General features: G+C 39.5%; 1 protein-coding gene and 1 pseudogene across 4 annotated transcripts in view; one reads left to right on the plus strand and one right to left on the minus strand.

Moving 5' to 3' along the window:
* Positions 1-11304, plus strand: part of LOC116089073 — a 15448-nt pseudogene extending 4144 nt beyond the window's left edge.
* The window catches only part of Col4a6 (collagen type IV alpha 6 chain), a 312614-nt gene that overhangs the window by 182964 nt on the left and 114095 nt on the right, over positions 1-15555 (minus strand). The gene's annotated exons all lie outside the window — the stretch shown is intronic.

Raw genomic sequence — 15555 nt, forward strand, 5'->3', positions numbered from 1 at the left:
AATTTCAAGTTGGTGATGCTGTTTGGGAAGCAGTAGAAAGGGTATTCTCGGTAGAGAAAGTACATCGCTGGGGATGGGATTTGAGAGAGTATATTCTTTCCCCACTTCTACTTTCCTATTGCTTTGCCTTTGTGATGAAAGATGTTATCTCTTAGCTTCCTGTTCTACCTGCCTGGACTATGCCTCACACACCATTATGGATTTGCCCTCTGAACTGTAAGCTAAAGGAAGCCCTTCTTTCTATAGATTACCTAGGTTATGTCATTTTATCATTGCAACAGAAAAGTAACAAATAAAATGCCTATTGACCATCAATCAATTTTCCTAGAATACTTTTTATATCCCAGCCACTGCTTGGGAAAACTTAGACAGCCCCCCCTTTTTTTCAGTTTTTTGGCAATAGTTTTATTATAATGTCTTTACTAAGATATAACTCATATATAACACTTCACATACTCTTAAATGTTACTTCTTTCCCAACAACTCTCAGTAATTAATTAAACCATCCATCACCTTCACTAATAGCTCAATTTTTTGACGACTTCAGGAAACTGTGTTGAGTATTTTCCAACTAAAACATACAAAATTATTTCAGGTGGTTGGACTGAGTTGTTTCCTCAGCTGTGCAATGTGTGGAATGGCTGTGCATGCTCTTCTACACTCTGAGAGCTTATCTTGCTACTGATAGACTTTATTTACATGGTAAATTTCATTTGCTTTAGTGGTTTGGCCCAGAGCATTACTTCTCATTTATTATATGATGCCCTTAGGAAAATGTGTGGCAAGTTGAAAAGAAAATCCTTTAGTGTTTCTAGGTGGGAACTTAGGACAGAAGGCTTCACTATCTCTCCATGAGTTGAAAAATATCCTACAGGAACAGGGACTACTGGAATTCCAGAACAGACTGCTTCCTCTGTTATTAAGTCTAAGTGGCCAAGGACACTGCCATTTCTGTCTTTTGTATCAGAAGGAAGGAATCTAATGAATGTCTAGTTGAGAAAGACACGGTGTCCAAGTGCAGTAGCAGGAGACTGACTGGGAAACAAACTAGGTTATTTCTGTGAAGATCCTGAGCTCATGATGAGATAATTTGTAAGTCTTGTAAGAGTAGAGAAAGCTAAAAGAGTTTCGGCGTGCTCAGAAATGGGGAAAAATGACACTGAAAAGGGATTCTGATACAGAGAAACAGAATGGCTCATAGGAAATCCACTCCTGACCCCTATAAACTGTTGGTAGCGATATAAACTACTTCACTCATTACAGAAATCAGTATGAGACTTCCAAAAACAGTACGATAGGACTACCATATAACAGCCTTGAGTGTATGTACCTAAAGTAAAGGAAGCCAGATAAGTAAATCACAATAGAGACATCTGTACATGTAAGGATAATAGGGCATTATTCACAATAACAAGTTATGCAAGCAGTGTAAATGCTCTCAATGGGCAAATGGATAAAGGAAATGTGGGATATATACAGAAAGGACAATTACTCAGCCATACAAGAATGAAATTGTATCGGTTACAAGAAAATGAAACTTGAGATCATCATGTGAGACAAAAGAAGCCAGACTAGGAAATAAAAGAAGACATTTTTTTTCATACATAGAATCTAGGTTTATTTTTAAGACATAATAGTCAAGGTGAAGATATTATGGTAATGGTGAGGTGAATGTGTGTAACAAATTTGTATAATTGATATACCATGATAATGATTATAATGGTGATGGCAACCAAATCAATCTCTCATGAATTTGAGGGGATAAAGAAAGTTTAAGAAAATCATAGAAGGCTCAAGAGATGGCTCAGTGGTTAAGAGCATCGGCTGCTCTTCCAGAGGTCCTGAGTTCAATTTGAAGCACCTAGATGGTAGCTCATGACCATCTATAAAGGGAACTGATGCCGTCTTCTAGTCTTCATGTTTACATGCAGTGGAGCACTCATACAATAATTAAATAAATCAGTAAATAAATAAATAAATAAATACATAAATAAAAAATCTTTTAAAAATCACACAAATTGGACAGCTAAAACAATCCTGACAAATAAAGAACTGCTGCAAGTGTCACCATCCCTGATTTCAAGTTGTACTACAGAGCAATAGTAATAAAACCCACATAATACTGACATAAAAACAGACAGGCAGATCAGTGGAATTGAATTTAAGCCCCAGACATAAATACAAACACATATGGGTAGCCTCTTTTTTTTTTTTAAATAAAGAAGCAAAAAATACACACTGGGGAAAAGACAGCATTTTCAACAAATGTTGCTGGTCAAATTAGATGTCTGCATGTACAAGAATGTGAATAGATTCATATGTATCACCCTGCACAAAGCTTAAGTCCAAGTGGATCAAAGACCTCAATATAAAACCAGATATACTGAATCTATTAGAAGAGAAAGTGGGTAATAATCTTGAATGCACTTCTGCAGGAGATGAGACTTTCTGAACAGAGCACTGAGAGTGCAGGCACTAAGATCAACAATTAATTAATGAAACCTCAGGAAACTGAAAAGATTCTGTAAGGCAAAGGATACTGTGTATCAGAAAAAGTGGCAGCCTACAGAATGGAAAAGGCTTTTTCACTAACCTCACATCCAATAAAGAATTAATATCCAATGTATATAAAGAACATAAGAAACTAGATATCAAAGCCAAACAAGCAAACAAACAAAGGAACAAAACACCAAACAAAACAAATAATTCAATTAAAAATGTGAACAGATCTAAACAGAATTGTCAATAGAGGAAACTCAAATGGGTGAGAAACAAATAAGTATTCAACATTCTTAGTCATCAGGAAAATGAAAATTAAAATAATTCCACCTTACATCCATCAAAATGGTGAAGATCAAAACTCAAGTGACAGCAATTCAGTCAAAGGATGTGGAGCAAAGGGGACACTCCTCCATTGTTGGTGGGATTGTAAATTTGTACACCAACTTTGAAAATCAATTATGATAGTTCCTTAGAAAATTGGGAATTGATTTACCTTAAAATCTTGCTATACCACTACTGGGCATATAACCAAACAACACTCCATTCTACCACAAAGATGCTTGCTCAATTAAGTTCATTGAAGCTTTATTTATAAGAAAGAAACTGCCCAGCACTTGGGAGGCAGAGGCAGGCAGATTTCTGAGTTTGAGTCCAGCCTGGTCTACAGAGTGAGTTCCAGGACAGCCAGGGCTACACAGAGAAACCCTGTCTTAAAAAAACAAAGAAAGAAAGAAAAGAAAAGAAAGAATAGATAAAGAAAAAGTGGTGCATTTATACAACAAATATTAGTCAGTTGTTAAAAAAAATGACACCATGAAATTTGCAGGCCAATGAAACTAGAAAAACATCACCCAGAGGAAGGTAACTCAGATTCAGAAAGATAAATATGATGTATATTTATTTATACGTGGATATTAGCCTATAAGTAAGTGATAACCAAGCAACAATCCATAGATCCAGAGAAGTTAGGTAAAGAGGAGGGGTTTAAGAGGGACACATGGATATCCCTGGAAGGGGAAAATAGAATAGGTTTTACAGGCGAGCTAGAGGTATTTGGGGACCAGCATGGGGAAATCAGGTGTTGGGGGAGATGTACTGGAGGGAGATAGTGTGGGAAGAGATGACTGGAATGGGGGGGGCTTTGGGAGGTGGTGTAGAAACCTAGTGCAGTGGAAACATCCTGAAATATGTGAGGGTGACCCTAGTGAGGACTCCTACTAATGGAAGATACAGTCTCAACTAGCCATCTCTTGTTTCTAGGAGGGACTAGGTTACATTCCATTGAGATGTTGACCAAGGGGGTCCCAAGAAAATCCTCAAACTACCCAGGCTGTTGTTAAGACAAAAAGCTACTCTCTGAAAAATGGCAGCAGAGCCCCATTGAACATGGAGAAGTTGAGCTGGTGCCTATATGGATTCTTTACCCCTATGTCCTAGTTTCTTTACTACAGGAAGGTACTCCGTGGGCTACTAAAAGAGAAATGTAAACAACAACCAGCCCTGAAAACCTTGTTCTACAATCTGTCCTCCCTGAAAAATATGCTAGGGCAAAGATAGCACAGAACCTTTGGGAGTAGCCAACCAATTTCTGATTGGAATTAAAGCCCACTTCACTAGAAGGAATCCATACCTGATACTGCTTTTGTAACCAGGAGCCAGATAGTCAAGATTAGCCAGTCATCATCAGAGAGGCTTCCTCTGGCAACAGATGGGAACAAGTACAGATAGCCAGAGCCAGATGAGAGAGGGGGGCAAGGGAGACACAGAGAGAGACAGAGACACATAGACAGAGACCATAAAACCCTGTCCTTGGAGCTAAGGGAAACCCCTGGAAGAGGAAGCAGAAAGACAGTTAGAACCAGAAGGACATCAGGAAAGCAAGGCCATCTGAATCAACTAAAAATGGCCCATATGAACTCACAGAGCCCTCCGTGAATATACTATAGCTAATACTTAGTATTTTATGGAACTTCTGACTGTAAAAAATGAGTGGGTCTCTAACTCTTCTTTCTATCCTTAGTACTATTTTCTCTTGTGGGACTGCCATGTCCAACTTTAATGTGATGGCTTTTATTTCATATATTTTTATATTTTATTTCATCACATTTGGTTGTTATCTGTTAGAAGCCTATGTTTTCTAATGAGAGTCAGAAAGTGAGTGAATTAAGACAGGAGGGGACGCGGGGGGGGGGGGGGGGGGGGGGGTACTTTGGAGGAGCCGAGGGAGGGGAAACTATAATCAGGATATATTGTATGAGAAAAGAGTCTATTTTCAATAAAAGGGGAAAAATCACACAAAGTACAAAACTCAGTCAATACCTGAACAAGATCTCAGTCTTTATTTGCCAAGAACATGAAGTTATTTCTACTTCATTTTATGACTACGATTTTAAGACAAAAATTCTTTCAGAAGTGAAGTTTCATTTTGCTTGCATCATGAGCAAAGCCAACCAACTTGTCACGTATGCCTGGATTTCTAAAATTAGGAGAAGCAGCCTAATCCCTTCTCATCTTCAGAAAATAAAAACTACACAAGTAGTCTGCTTTATTAGTGGGAACTGACTTTAAAAGTTTCTCTCTCTCTCTCTCTCTCTCTCTCTCTCTCTCTCTCTCTCTCTCTCTCTCTCACACACACACACACACACACACACACACACACACACACATACAGCTCACACACAAATCTTCACCTATCAAAAATGAAATTCGAACTTCACGTCAAAGATTTTGGAATTAGCCAACCCCACACAAAGAAGTGGTCCAGGATTTTTGTGTCATGACTTTAAAACTCATCTACTTTTCTTTCTATTTCTAGGCAATATGACACAAAAACCTGATTTTAGAAAGCATGTTTGTGGTAAAGCCCTAGATACATTTTTTTTGTTACTTTTTCATAAAAAACAAAATATCAAATCTTACTCAAGAAAAAAAACCTAGACATTGTGGAAAGTTCTTTACCTATTAAGGAAATTGAATTGAGAGTTAAAAATATCCTCATAATGGAAACTTCTGGACAACATGGCCTCAGTGTTTATTTCTATCAAGTTTCTAGGGAAAAAAATTACCAGTCCTACACAAATTCTGCCACAAACCTGACTGAAGGATTGTTTCCTATCTTACTAATTCAAGTATCACTAATGCAGAGCAGTATTTTTTTGAACTAATTCAAATTTTATCCTAAATGCAGTGGCAAACGGTTTCAGGTTGATGGGGAAGATGAGTCTCTTTCTAATCTTTTTTTCTTTTTCCTTTTTAAAAAATTAATTGATTTTTTTTATACCCCATATTTTATGACCCCTGTCCACCCCCAACTGTTCCATATCCCACACCTCCTCCACACCCCCTGTCTCCATGAAGATGTCCCAACCCCTATCCCCCACCCTACCTGACCTCTAAATTCCCTGGAGCCTACAGTCTCTTGAGGGTTAGGTGCCTCATCTCTGAATGAACACAGACCTGGTAGTCCTCTACTGTATGTGTTGGGGGGTCTCATATCAACTGGTGTATGCTGCCTGTTTGGTGGTCCAGTGTTTGAGAGATATTGGGGGTCCAGGTTAGTTGAGACTGCTGGTCCTCCTACAAGGTTGCCCTTCTCCTCAGCTTCTTTCAGCCTTTTCCTAATTCAGCAACAGGGGTCACCTGCTTCTGTCTACTTATTGGGTGCAAATATCTGCATCTGACTCTTTCAGATGCTTGTTGGGTCTTCTGGAGTACAGTCATGCTAGGTCCCTTTTCGTGAGCGCTCCATAGCCCCAGTAATAGTGTGAGGCCTTGGGACCTCCCCTTGAGCTGGATCCCATTTTGGGCCAGTCTTTGCTTGTCTAACTGTGTGGAGACTAGCTACTGTTTTGATTTGTCTCACTCAGTTTCCATTCCTGTTTCTTCTGAAAATTTGCATCCTGTGATTTTTGGATGTGCATGTGACATATGTGTAGTTGTGCCTACATTATTTTTAACATATATAGGTAAAAAGTTCACACAAATTTAGGTTTTAAATTCAATAGCATGTAAAAGTGATGGACCTTATGGACAAATGTAATTTATTTCATGTATTGTAGGTTGGCTTAACAACTAAAAAAAAAAAAAAAAACCCAATCAATGTAATTAGTCATACTTAAGATAAGAGAAAGAAAGACAGACAGAAAGAACTCCATGTGACTGGCTAAAATTTATGTAGGTGCAAAAAGTAAATTTGAAGAAAGAAGTTTATTGTCTGTTTTTGGTAAAAAAAAAAAAAAAAAAAAAAAAAAAAAAAAAAAAAACCAAAGCAGAGCAAGAAGTAGAAGAGATTATCCTTAGCCTGTAAAAAAACCATGTACTGAAATGAATCATAGCTCAACTGTTCATGGAATATTTCAGATTCAAACCATAATAACAGTACCAGTATAAAGAACATATATATTAGTGGAACAGAACAGAGATTCTAGAAACATATCTACTTATACATTGGCAATTGGTTTTTTATTGAGATACAAAGGCAATTCAGAAATGAAAAGAGTCAACAAATGCTATTAGAACAGGTAGACATCCACATATAGAATAAACAAGTAATGACTTTTGACCTGCACCTTATGCTATGGAAGAAATCAATTCAAATTAGATTGTGAGCATAAAAATATAACTACTAAGCTTTAAAACTTTTAGTAAAAAATTAGGAAAACCATCTTTGTTTTCTTATATTAGGCAACAATGTTTTATATGATATTTAAAATGATATATGAGACAATCTGAGAAATTGGACATTCATTTTTTAAAAAAGTTAGTTGTGCACGATCTGATCATTAATCTTTGTTATCAACTTGACTGAGCTTAGAGTCATGAAAATAGGTCCCTAGGCACATCTACAAGGGTATTTCTAGAAAAACTTAACTGAGGAGGGAAAAACTTACCCCAAATATGGATCCCATCATTCCATAGGCTATACTGGTTAGCTTTTTTCCCCCACTTTACACAAATAAATTCAGATGGGAAGAAGAAATGTCATTTGAGGAATTCTATCAGCTGGCCTCTAGGCATGTCCTTGGGGCATTTTCTTCATTCCTGAACATGAGCAGGTGGTTCTGGGTTGCATAAGAAAGCAGGCTAAGCAAGCCACATGGAGGAAGCCAGTAACCAGCACCCTCCATGGCCTCTGCATCAGCTCCGGCCTCCGGGTTCCTGCCTTGTTTGAGTTCCTGTTCTGACTTTCCTCAGTGATAGGAGGCTAAAATAAACCCATTTCTACCAAAGTTTCTTTTGGTAATGATATTTATCTTAGTGACAGAGAAGCAAACTAATATAGCTTGGTCTTGAAGTGAATGGAAAGGAGAAAGCAAGCTAAGAAACAATCATCACCTCTTTCTTTCTGACTGTAGCCACACTGTGACCAGCTAGCACGTGTCTCTCTACCATACTATAACCTCCCTGTCATGGTAGAGCATACCCTTAAACTGTGAGCCAAAAGTCACCCTCCCTCCTCCCTTAAGTTTCTTCCTTTCAGGCATTTGGTCACAACAACAAGAAGAAACTAATATGGAAGCATTGGAATGTAAAACTGAGGAGAATATCAAGCATAAGTAGAGTGCAGGCAACTTAAGGGTCAAAATCATTTTATTCAGCAAAAGAAGTTGGAAAAGAAAGCCTGTATATTTTGAATTTCCACACATTTGATTCTAAAACACTGGAAAGAGAAATTTTTTCTTATCCCAGGATTGAGGGAAGTGTAGAGGTTTGAGTGGAGGATCAACAAGAAATGTTGGGATTGTGAAAGATAAGTCTGTTTCTCTGACTATGATGATTCGTTCATTGTCGTGTGCATGGGTCTAAACTTGGGAAATATATTTCATGAAGAATATACTGTAACTCAGTAGCACTGTACAAACACAATAAAGCACGTGGGTCATTCAAAGGGAAGCAAAAGCTAAGCTGATCACACAGTGATGTAAGCATTAATAATGATATCTGTGGTAAATGAAATTATTACAATATTAAGGACTCCATAAGTTGATGATGATGTACTCCTTATGCACACACACATGCACACATGCATACCAGCACACAGTGACTCACATCCCAGTCATTTTTGGTAATTGGTATAAAATATGTTTAAATGGTCTTTTAAAAGGTAACAGAATCAAGCATTTCTCCTGATTTTGCTCACTGAACTATATAACTCAAGGTAAATTATAAAAATTAATGGAGAGAGATTTCTCTAAAATGAAGATTTCAACTATGCCTAAGAGGAAACAGAATTATAGAAGCAACGTGAATGAAGTAATGGAGTAAGGCAATATATATTAACAGTTGCTAACATTACCAAAAGGGGAAAATTAGATATTACAAATATTTTGTTCATTGATAATGATGAAAGTATACAGAACTAATTTGTGAGATCATCTCATGGAGAGAGTGGAATCTGATTTCATCTTTTTGTTTTGTTTTGTTTTAAATGCAGAGTCTTGTGCATTATAGGAAACTGCAAGCTTCCAATTTATTTTTAATGTTTTATTTCAACTTATTCCATTTATGCATTTTATGGGTATGAGTATATGTGTGAAGGTGCATATGGAGGACAGAGGCCATCCTGCGAAAGTTGGCTCTCTTTCCACCATGTGGGTGAGTATTAGGAAATTCAACTCAGGTCTTTGGACTTGCCTTTAAGAGGTAAATCATCTCACTGACACCTATTTTTATTTTCCATAATTAGTTTACATAGTAATAAGTGTCCATATAGCATTTTGATACATATTTCATTTTGGTTGGTTTTCTCCCCTCATCTTGCTTCTACCTTATCTCCCTATCCCCATTTTCCCCACTGTAACCTTTTATGTCCCAGTATTCTACTTTCTACTTAATTACATTGTCTTTAACACTCCACTGCCTTACAGCATCCTTTTTGGGTTCCTGAACTTTACCTACATTTACTCACCTAGATAGACAAATATAACAGCCACTATGCTCTACATCTGAGAAGGAACTATGTCCTTTGTGTTTGCGTTACCTCACTTAATTCTTTGCAGGTGCATCCCTTTTTCTGCACATTTTATAATTTCGTTTTTCCTTATAACTGAATATAATTCAATTGTATATTTATATTATATTTTATTCATTCATTGTGGTAGTGTCATCTATGGTGGTCTCATTTATCAGCTATTATATATGGATAGAGCAGTCATAAACATTCATGTGAAAATATCTCTGTAGTATGAAGTAGAGTCAGTCATACAGAAATGTGTCCAGAACTGACAGTTGTGGTTTGGATCTTTTGAGAAGCTTCCACATAGATTTCTATGGTGTCTGTACTAGTTTACACCACTACAATGGTATATAAAGATTCTTCTTTCCAATGCAGGGCTGCGGAATTCATGTGGAGGTCAGAGTGAAAGCAGGTGTGAATGGAAGCAACAAAGGAGTCATGGCTGCCAAAGTGTTTGAGTCCATCAGAAAGTTCAGTCTGGTGTTGGCAGTTGCAGGAGACATAGTGAACTCCACTTTATGTAATGTGGATGCTGGAAACAGAGCTGTCATTTTTAACCAATTCCATGGAGTTCAGGACACTGTGGTAGGAGAAGGGGCTTACTTTCTCATCCTTTAGGTACAGAAACCAATTATCTTTGACTGCCATTCTTGACCATGGAATGTGCCAGTCATCACTGCTAGCAAAGAGTAACAGAATGTCACCATCACACTGTGCATCCTCTTCCAGCCAGTGGCCGGCCAGCTCCCTCACATCTACACCAGCATTGGCAAGGACTATGATGAGTGGGTGCTGCCATCTATCACCACAGAGATCCTCAAGTTGGTGGCGGCTCAATTCCAAGCTGGAGAGTTGACTACCCGGTGAGAGCTGGTCTCCAGGCAGGTGAGTGATGACCTTACAGAGCGAGCAGCAACAGTTGGACTCATCCTAGACGACGTGTCCCTGACACATCTGACCTTCTGGAAGGAGTTCACAGAGGCAGTAGAAACCAAAGCCGTGGCTCAGAAGGAAGCAGAGAGAGCCAGGTTGACTTGGAAAAGGCTGAGCAGCAGAAGAAGGCAACCCTCATCTCTGCTGAGATGACTCCAAGGCAGCTGAGCTGATGGCCAACTCACTGGACCACAGCAGGTGCTGGCCTGATTGAGCTGCGAAAGCTGGCAGCTGCTGAGAACATCTCCTACCAGCTCTCCCGCTCTCGGAACACATCTCCTATCTGCCAGCAGGGCAGCCTGTGCTCCTCCAGCTTCGCCAGTGAGGCCAACCAGGCCATGGCCATCTCGATAACACTTTCCTTCTGCCCCACCCCAGAAATTGCTGTTAAATTTAATGATTGGTTTAAAGTGAAGGAAATAAAGGTAAAATCACTTCAGATCTTTAAAAAACAACAACAACAACAACAACAACAACAACAACAACAACAAAAACGATTCTTCTTTCCCCATGTCCACTCTAGCAACCTTTTTGGGGGATAAAAACTTATGGACAGAGAGTGGATTATAACAGTTTGAATTTACATTTTTCGGAAGCTATTGATAGTGAATGCTTTTGACTCTTCAAAGATGCAGCTTGTTGCTATTGCCCTTGCTGCCTCGCAAAGGTGAGTTAAGTCCCTATTGCTGTAAACACCATGCACTTCACAAAGTCCAGAGTTTCCTGGCATGGTACCAACCTGAATGGCTTCTTCCTGAAGACTAGCTTTCATGGTATCAGGAGGCACCATGTAAGCTTACAAAGGAGAGAGGCAACCAACAGTCTAATCCAACTATGATGCCTATGAACCACAACAATGACCAGCTATACCACACCAGGGTATATACCCAGAAGATGCCCCAGCATGTAACAAGGACACACACTCCACTATGTTTATAGCTGCCTTATTTATAATAGCCAGAAGCTGGAAATAACCCAGATGTCCCTCAACAGAGGAATGGATACAGAAAATGTGGTATATTTACACAATGGAATACTACTCAGCTATTAAAAACAATGAATTTATGAAATTCTTAGGGAAATGGATGGATCTGGAGAATATCCTAAAGTGAGGTAACCCAATCACAAAAGAACACACATGGTATGCACTCTCTGATAAGTGGATTTTAGCTCCAAAGCTCATAATACCCATGATACAAATTCACAGACCACATGAAGCTCAAGAAGAAGGAAGACCAAAGTATGGATTCTTCAGTCTTTCTTAGAAAGGGGAATAAAATACTCATGGGAGGAAATACAGAGACAAAGTGTGGAGCAGAGACTGAAGGAAAGGCCATCCAGAGATTGCCCCATCTGGGAATCCATCCCATACACAGACACCAAACCCAGACACTATTGTGGATGCCAAGAATTGCTTGCTGACAGGAACCTGATACAGCTGTCTCTTGAGAGGCTCTGCCAGAGCCTGACAAATACAGGAGTGGATGCTTGAAGCCAATCATCAGACTGAGAAAGGGGACCCCAATGGAGGAGTTAGGGGAAGGACTGGAGGAGCTGAAGGGGTTTGCAACCCCATAGGAAGAACAACGATATCAAACAACCAGACACCCCAGAGCTCCCAGGGACTAAACTACCAACCAAAGAGTACATATGGAGGGACCCAATGGCTCCAGCTGCATGTGTAGCAAAAGATGCCCTTGTTCAGCATCAATGGAAGGAGAGGCCCTTGGTCATATAAAGCCTTGATGCCCCAGTATAGGGGAATGCTAGGGTGGGGAGGCAGAAGTGAGTGGGTGGGTGGGTGAACACCATCAGAAGCAGGGGGAGGGGGAATGGGATAGGGATTTTCCGGAGGGGAGACCTGGAAAGGGGAAAACATTTGAAATGTAAATAAAGAAAATATCCAATAAAAGGAAGGAAAAAATTTTAGGGCTTGTGTGGATTGTATGATCGGTGCATGTGTTTTTTTTTTGCATACATGTTAGAGGTCAGAGAGCAATTTTGGGAGTTGGTTCTCTTCTACCATATTGAAGCAGGGTCACTCTTGTTTCTACAGATGGGCTGTATGTAAACTCTAGGCTAAATGGCCCATGAGTTTCTATACTAGTCTCCTGTTTATGCCTCCTGCTTTGCCTTCAGAGTACTAGATTATAGATGCTTGCCACTGAGCCCTGCTTGTGAAACATGGGTTCAGGTCATCAGGTGGGCATAGGAAGCATTTTTACTCACTGAGTATTCTCACTGATCCCCCAACCATACTTTGGAGACAAATTTTCTTTTTCAGGAAATTCTTTAGGCATTGACTGTGGTCTACCCACACAACACAATCAAAGTCTACCAGCTTAAATGTTCATTTCTCTAAAGAATCTCTTGGCAGTATCATCTAGATGGCTATTTGACTAAGCATCGGTGAACTGAAGTCTATTCAAGTGATCACATCAAACTGCCCACCACCGTGGTTAATATCCATTAATATTCTAGACCTGAAACCACCTGTGGACTGCCTATGTCTGTGTGTCTTCTTATGAGTAAGCTCAAGAGTTCAAGGTGTGGGGGGGGTGAGATATAAAGGAAGGCCAAATGGAAGGAATTGAGGTATGGTAGGAACTTATTTTCAGATTTTCCCTGATCTTTTAATCATCTTTAAAATCAACAAATCACTGTCCATTCAGAGGAAATAAAGTAAGATGAGCCGGCATTCCTTGAACTAGTCCCTGCTTTAGTATCAACTGTCTGAGTAACTACAGGCAACTGGCTTTACATTTATTGATTTCTGCAACAGCAAAAGGGAATCTCTGGAAGTCTTTAAGACAAGTTTTGTCCAAAAGATTGAAATGATCTCAGTTCAAATTCTGTTTTGGACATAGACTAGTTCTGAGAAAGTTCCTACAGCTCCAAAGTATGACTAATACCTCACAATGGGACTGTTCCAAAAATCACATAAGATAAGTTGTGTGCACAGAGTACCACAGATGTTAACACTAGGGAAACATCTGTACAGACGGAAAGTTAATCCCTCTTAGAAAAACATAACTTCCAACAGAGACTAATCATAAGCAGGAAACTGAAAAGATCTATTCGAGAGTCTTGCACTGCTTTTGTTATGGTGGAATTTCACTTCATTTGGAAAGAATATTTATGATCATTTGATATTCTTTCAGGTCTAGATGAAGTCCCATGGCGTTTTAATTCCCTTGAGGCACTGATGGCTTGTGGTATGTGGGAAACAAGTTCAGTCCAAGTCATGGGAATTTCTGCAGCATCAGAGAGAGGGTGACAATTTTGCTATGTGAATACCAGGAAGATGTGGTTATCTTATTAAAGTTTCACAAGGAAAATTAGCACAGATAGATATTGAAAGTCATGATTTATATTTGCAAGTGAGGAAACTAAGACCCAAAGGATGAGTGAGCTAAACTGTCTAGGAATATGTAGCTACTAAACCCCAAGGTAGATTTTACTTGTAGGTCTATTCAGAACATGTACTGTTCACCAGCAATCTGCATAGCCTCTTCTTGAACAGTGAGTGTATTCCTTTCTCTTCGAAAACAGCCACAGAGGTATTTGAGCTATTAAAGATTTTGTCATTGGAAAACTATTGTTTATGTGATATATGTGTACATACATATAACTAGACACACACACACAAAGTCCAATATTTTAAAAAAATTAAGGGGTTGGACTAGTTATTGGTTGGCCATCCCAGTCTCTGCTTCATCCCCTCTCCTTACATTTCTTGTAGACAGGTTAAATTTTGGATAGAAAAGTTTGTGGATGGGTTGGTTTCCCTATCGCTCCACTGGGGTTCCTGCCTGGCTACAGGAGGTGTTCTCTTCAGGTTCTATTTCACCAATGCTTTAAATCACAGCTAAGGACACCCCCATTGATTCTTGGGTGCCTCCCTTATCCCAGGTCTTTGTTATGTCCTGGAGATGCTTGTCACCTGCCCATCCTGGTCAGTTGCAGATTTCTATTCATTCTCTTGGCCATCTGGCAACCTTTTCTGTCGTTCCCCACACCTGATCCTGAACTTGCCCCACTTCCTTCCCTATCCCCTCTCATACCAGTTCCCTTCCTCCATCTGTACCTTATGACTATTTTATTGCCTCTTCTAAGTGAGATTCAAACATCCTCACTGTGCCTTTCTCCTTGTTTAGCTTCTTTGGGTCTGGGGAGTATGGCATGTATTTTATGGAATATCCACTTATAAGTGAGTACATACCATGCATGTTCTTCCCCATGGGTAAGTACCAATCCCTGACACTATTAATGATACTGTGTTATGCATGGCTGTTCTCTGAGAGGCTCCACCCACTAGCTGACTCACACAGATGCAGACACCTACAGCCAAAGAGTGGATTGATTGAGCTTGGATATTCTTATGGAAGAATAGGAGGAAGGATTACACAGGAACTCCACAGGAAGACCATCAGAGTCAACTAACCTGGACCCTTGAGGCTCTCAGAAACCAAAGAACATACAATGGGCTGGACCTAGGCCTTCGCACACATATGTAGCAGATTTGCAGCTTGGTCTTCATGTGGGTCCTGAACAACTGGAACAGGGGCTATGTCAAAAGCTGTTGCCTGTCCGTGAGATATGTTCTTCTATCTAGGCTGCGTTGTCTGTCCTCAGGAGGAGAGGAAGCACCAAGCCTTGAAGAGACTTGAAGTGCTAGGGTGGGGGAATACCCAAGAGGATCCCACCTACTCAGAGGAGAAGGGAAGGGGTGATTGGCAAAGGATTGTGGGAGGGGTGTCTGAAAGGGGCAGTGAGAGGGATATACACAGAATAATAAGATGAATGAATGAATGAATGAATAAATGAATAAATAAATAAATATAAAAAATTAAGGGGTTAAAGAACCAGAATAGATATATATATATATATTTGAAATCCAAATTACCTCCTGAGTTCTAGGATGGGTTGGGGCAAGGATAAGTAGAAAAACCACTAAGACAGCTATATCTTTACTTAACTGGACTCCTTGACTACATATAGTATTTTAGATGAGGCTTTGCCATGTATGTATTGTTTACAGTATGTCAGGCAATTGTGTGTCCCTCTAGGCATGGAACCATATAACACCCCAAGTGAGAAGACTGAGAGGTCATAACCTTCCTTCCTCCCTTCCTTCCTTCCTTCATCCTTTCTTCCCTTCCTTC

Source organism: Mastomys coucha, chromosome X (assembly GCF_008632895.1).
Source record: "Mastomys coucha isolate ucsf_1 chromosome X, UCSF_Mcou_1, whole genome shotgun sequence".
Classification (NCBI taxonomy): domain Eukaryota; kingdom Metazoa; phylum Chordata; class Mammalia; order Rodentia; family Muridae; genus Mastomys; species Mastomys coucha.